This window comes from Rutidosis leptorrhynchoides, chromosome 5 (genome assembly GCF_046630445.1).
Source record: "Rutidosis leptorrhynchoides isolate AG116_Rl617_1_P2 chromosome 5, CSIRO_AGI_Rlap_v1, whole genome shotgun sequence".
Lineage (NCBI taxonomy): Eukaryota > Viridiplantae > Streptophyta > Magnoliopsida > Asterales > Asteraceae > Rutidosis > Rutidosis leptorrhynchoides.
The window spans coordinates 457,434,470-457,440,823 of record NC_092337.1 but is presented as its reverse complement, the minus strand read 5'-3'; the positions used below and the strand labels follow the sequence as shown (position 1 = coordinate 457,440,823).

Sequence of the window (6,354 nt, the reverse complement as noted above, 5' to 3'; positions counted from 1 at the left end):
TTCAACTAGCTTCGACATCATGTCTTCTAAATTTGGCTTTTTATCATCGATTTGTGGTGGTTTATTTGGAAAAATAGGTCTTTGCTGGTTATAAGTATTATTAGATACTTGTTGATTGCTAGGACCTTGTTGGTTGTTGTGTGGAACATTTCGGTTATAATTCTGATTTTAATTGTAGTTTGGTCTTGGCAGTTGATAATTATTTTGATAATTATTTCCAGGCCTTTGATTTATATGTGAAACATTCTCTCTTTGTTCCATTGTTTGTTCAATACCGAGACAATCTTTTGTCAAATGTGGTCCTCCACACTGCTCACAACTAATTCGTATTGCGTGAATATCATAGTCATCTTTTCCATTCGTCTTTCGAAAGCATCTAACTTTGCGGAAATGGAATCAAAGTCATGGCTAGAATCGGCTCTAGCCGCTTTAGATGATCTAACGATGTCTTTTTCTTGATGCCACTCATGTGAGTGGGAGGCTGTGTTATCAATAATTTTGTAAGCTTCAGTTGCGGTTTTCTTCATAATGGAACCACCAGCTGCTATGTCGATGTCTTTTCATGTTGTAATGTTGCATCATTGGTAGAATATTTGTACTATTTGATAAGTGTCTAAACCTTGTTGAGGACATCCTCTCAACAACTTTCCGAATCTTGTCCACGCCTCATATAGAGTTTCATTTGACTTTTGTGTGAACGTAACAATTTCTCCTTGAAGTCTCACAGCTTTAGATGCCGGAAAGAATCTTTTAAGAAATTTCTCAACTAAAACATAACATGTGTCAATCGCCCCTTCAGGTAACGATTCTAACCAATCTTTGGCTTCTCCCTTTAAAGTCCAGGGAAATAACATGAGATAGATCTGTTCATCCTCAACTTCTCTGATTTTAAATAGAGTACAGATCCTATTAAAGGTACGAAGATGTTCGTTTGGATCTTCTTTTGGCGTACCACTAAATTGGCATTGATTAGTTACCATGTGTAGGATTTGTCCTTTGATTTCATAATCTGGTGCATTAATTTCTGGTTGAGTAATTGCATGACCTTGGCCAGTGCGTGTAGCCCTCATTCGATCTTCTATACTTAGAGGTTCCTGATTTTCCATGATTGAATTTGTTGAATCTGAATCACTAGAGGATTCTGATTTAATGGTTTCTTCCTCGACAATCTCTGGATGAGTGATTTGTGGTTCAGGAGGAATGATTAGTGGTTCAGGATCTCTAAATTGTCCTTGAATATCCTCTCGGTTCTCAATTGTGAGGTCGGGTTCAAAAAATGGATTATCGAAAATTTGAATTGGAGTACTTGGTCGACTAGATGATGATTCTAAAGAAAAATCAATGGCGACAATATTGGCTAGATGTCTTGATCGAGTTACAGGAGGTGAACGTATGAAAGGTGGTGAACGTTTTGCTCGGTGCATTCACTGAATATCCTATTAGTTATAAAAATAAAAAATTATATAAGTTATCAAATTAATAGACTTTTCTGATTTTGCCCACGTTTCGAATAGCCAATAGATGCAGCAGGTAACCAGGACCCTTTAAATCGGAAGCCCACAACTCGCCACTAACAAATCCAACTATTACTACGAACCAGAAAATTTTGGATGTCTATCAATTTAACTGCTTAAAATAATTTTTCGTCGAAATTTAAAGAAAATAAAGAAAATTCTATGTCCTAAAAACTAGAGCGTCGAGAAATAAGAGGAAGAAAAAGAGTGCGTCGAAAAACGTCGAAAAATAAAAGGTCGAAAAATAAGCGTCGAAAAACAAACTAAATCTTGCGTCTAAAGGTATTAAAGCTTAAAGGAATTCTATATCCAAAACGACAATAACTTAAATAGGCACTAAAATCTATTAAATATTAAAGCGATAAGTGACGTCGTAAAATTCTAAAGTGTCTAAATCTTAATTTAAAGAAAAAGCACTTAAGGGATCTAGGGCAAAGCCTAAAAATCTAGAAATATAAACAATAACTATGGCAAAATACTAAGTTTAAAACTAATTACGAACAATAAATTATAAAAGTTACGAATTAAACGATAATAAAGAAAAACACAAAATACAAAAATAAACTAAGTTGATAAAAATACAATTTTACAAAAATATTATTTTTATATTATTATTTTATAAAAGTATTAATTTATATAGTTAATAATAATATTAAAACTTAATAATACTAATTATAAATTAAAACTAAAATTTAAAAACTAATTAATTACCTAAACCCTAATTAGGGTTAACAATAATAATAATTAATAATTAGAAACCCTACGTGTAATTAATGTCCGAGGATAGTCCTGTCACCTCAGCTCATGCGATCGCATGAGCTGATGGTTTTAAATCCATGCGATCGCATGGTGTGTGGATCCAGACCAATTCTTGGGCTGCTACAGTGTAGTGGCCCGATTACTTTTTTTAACTGAGTTTTAAATTATAAAAATAATATATAAGTAATATTTATAATTATATTTTTAAGAACTAAAAAAAAAAAACTTTTATACTTTTTATAAAATGTATTTTTTTTAAACACTTAAAAATATATTTTTTTTTATATTTTTGCGTTTAAAATTTAAAATATATTTTTACAAAAATAGATTAAAACTTAATAAAAATCTTTTTTTATAGCGTTTCGCTTCGGCGTTAAGTGTTCCCCAGCAGCGGCGCCAAAAATACTTGATCTGTGCGAGGTGTAGTACGTAATGCTATTAATTTTACTACGAAATACTATTAAATACGATACAATTTACACAAGTTATTTATTTATTTATTGAATTGATATACCTAAACCTTGCTACAACACTTATAGGCAGTGTACCTAATCGTAGAGTAGTGTAGTTTTTAGTAAGTCCGGTTCGTTCTGTAGAGACCCGTCCTAATCCATCCGGACGAACTTCATATCGATTATAAACGATTCACAACAGTTGACTACATCGCGAGGTACTTGACCTCTATATGATACATTTTACAAACATTGCATTCGTTTTTGAAAAGACAATCTTTCATTACATCAAAAGTTGACAACATGCATACCATTTCGTAATATATCTTACTATAATTGACTTAATAATAATCTTGATGAACTCAACGACTCGAATGCAACATTTTTTGAAATATGTCATGAATGACACCAAGTAATATCTCTAAGATGAGCAAATGCACAGCGGAAGATTTCTTTCGTACCTGAGAATAAACATGCTTTAAAGTGTCAACTAAAAGGTTAGTGAGTTCATTAGTTTAACATAAATAATCATTTCATAATTTTAATAAACCACAAGATTTCATATTTCCATTTCTCATAAACATACGTCCCATGCATAGAGACAAAAATATCATTCATATGGATTGAACACCTGGTAACCGACATTCACAATATACATATAAGAATATCCCCATCATTCCGGGATCCTCCTTCGGACATGATATAAATTTCGAAGTACTAAAGCATCCGGTACTTTGGATGGGGCTTGTTGGGCCCGATAGATCTATCTTTAGGATTCGCGTCAATTAGGGTGTCTGTTCCCTAATTCTTAGATTACCAGACTATAAAGGGGCATATTCGATTTAATAATTCAACCATAGAATGTAGTTTCGATTACTTGTGTCTATTTCGTAAAACAGTTATAAAAGCAGCGCATGTATTCTCAGTCCCAAAAATATATATTGCAAAAGCATTTAAAAAGGGAGCAAATGAAACTCACCTAATGTATTTTGTAGTAAAAATACATATGACGACATTTAACAATTGAACAATGTAAGGTTGACCTCGAATTCACGAACCTATATCATTTGTATATTTATTAATATACATATAATAGAACTATCACATAAATTCATTTATATATATATTATTTATATATTTGTAGTTATATAGAATTTATACTAAATTCCATTTAAACATATATTTATATTATATCTTAATTTTTATATTATGTGTATTTATTTTGTAAATATATTTAAAATAATTAGTATCCATACGTTTAGTTATATTAATATATATATATATATATATATATATATATATATATATGATTAGTATTATATTTAAAATCATTAGTTTGTTATATGTATATATATATATTTATATATATAAAAATGTTAATAGGTTTGATATATAGTTAAATGAGATGTTAATATGATTATAGTATAAGTGATAAGTATATTTTTATATACAAATTATTTATCTGTTCAAAAGGATACTTTTGATAATACTGATTCTTTTGATAGAAATAATAATAATAATTTTTTTTATTTCTTTCTTTAATAATGATAATATATAATTCTAATAATAAAATAATGATGATAATAATGATACTAATAGTAATAATATTAGTTATGATAATACTAATAAATTTTTAATGATAATACTAGTAATAATAAGGATAATGATATGAATTACATTAGTAATAATAATAATGATTATGTTATTAACATTAGTAATATTAATAGTTATCATCACAATATCATTAATTAATAATAATACTAACTATAATAATAATAGATATACTACTTATTTTATGATAATAATAATAATACTTATCATATCAAAACAATAATAATAATAATAATAATAATAATAATAATAATAATAATAATAATAATAATAATAATAATAATAATAATAATAATAAGAATAATAATAAGAATAATAATAATAATAATAATAATAATAATAATAATAATAATAATAATAATAATAATAATAATAATAATAATAATAATAATAATAATAATAATAATAATAATAATAATAATAAATGAAATGAGAAGAAAGTGTATACCCTAAAAAAATTGCACCAGACGGGACTTGATCCCTAGACCTCCCGCTCACTCATAACACACTTAAACCAGTCACTCTGCCTTGTTTTTCTGATTATCATCACAACCCAATATATTTAACCAATTAAACTGTTTCATCTTCTTTCTCTCCTCATTCTTTAGCTAATCGACCAAATCATCATATTTTCCAACAATACTTATACGTTTAGTTTTAGGACTAAAAATAGATACAAAAATGATTATTTAGTGTTTAAATGATTTTTAAAAAAAAATTTAAAAGAACCCAGCATTACTGCTGCTGTCGCTGATGGGTTTTAAAAAAAAAAAAATTGATTCACGATTTGGTAACGTTTTAGACAAAATTTATAACACAAAACACATTACAAATCATTACTAGAAACTATTGGAAACATCAATTTAATTCAAATCGAAACATAAAAATCGAATTTTGCTCAAGAACAAAAGTTGACTTTTTTTCAATTTGAACTTTGACTTTAAAATTCAGATTCGTTTTGACAAACTGTGATTTCATCTTTTGCAGATAGTTTCAAATAAAGATTACAAACATAACTGCATTTTAGGATTTTGAAATTACTTGATAAATCGAGTTTTGACTGATCATATGAAGAACAGAGATGAACGACGGGTTTCATTGATTTTTTTTGTGTAAAATGGTTGTAATTGATATTGTGAATGTGTAATTGAATGAGCTTCTCAAAAATACAGAATACTCGCCTATTTTGTAGTCCACATAACTCGACAGGATTTATCAAATCAGAGAAAAAGAAACTAAAAATAAAATAAAATAGCAATAAAAGGACAACAACCCTAATATAATTTGTTTGATACTGAATTGGATTAGGAATCGATCGTACAGATAGGGAAGAAAAAAAATATAAAGCTGAAAGGGATTTAGTAATATAACTGTATCCATCTATATTTGTATCTGTGTTTTTTATTTATTTATTTATTTATATAATGAAAATGAATCATCATTTTATTACCAATATAATTATTAATGTCTAGTATTAATACTAATAATAATAATAGTAAGTAATAATAATAATAATTATAATAATACTAAATAATAAAAATGATATTAAGAAATAATAATCATAATAATAGTATTATAAATGATAAATTGTTATAATAATGATGATAACTTATAATTATAGCAATGATTTTTAATATTAATGACAATTATAAGAGTAATAATATTAATACCAAAATAATACTGATCATAATAAGGATAATGATAATAGAAATTTTAAATAAAAAAATAACTTATATTCATAATGATGATAATGTATATATATACTATCGTGTTAATGATAATAATACTAATAATATTGATGCTGATAATAACTATAATAAAAATAGAAATTTTACTATTATTTATAGTGACGATGATAATAATATTAATAATAAAGATAATACTAATAATAATATTAGTAGTAATGATATATTAATAATGTTTAATGATATTACTAATAAATTACTTTAATGATACAATAATCATGATATCAATAATACTAATTAACATAACAATAATTGACATTTATGATATTTATA

General features: G+C 26.6%; 1 non-coding gene across 1 annotated transcript; it reads left to right on the top strand.

Moving 5' to 3' along the window:
• Positions 1-615: 615 nt before the first annotated feature.
• On the top strand, positions 616-722 carry LOC139850923 (small nucleolar RNA R71). Its single transcript, XR_011760297.1, has one exon. It is a non-coding gene; the product is annotated as a small nucleolar RNA R71 (small nucleolar RNA).
• The last annotated feature ends 5,632 nt before the right edge of the window (positions 723-6,354 follow it).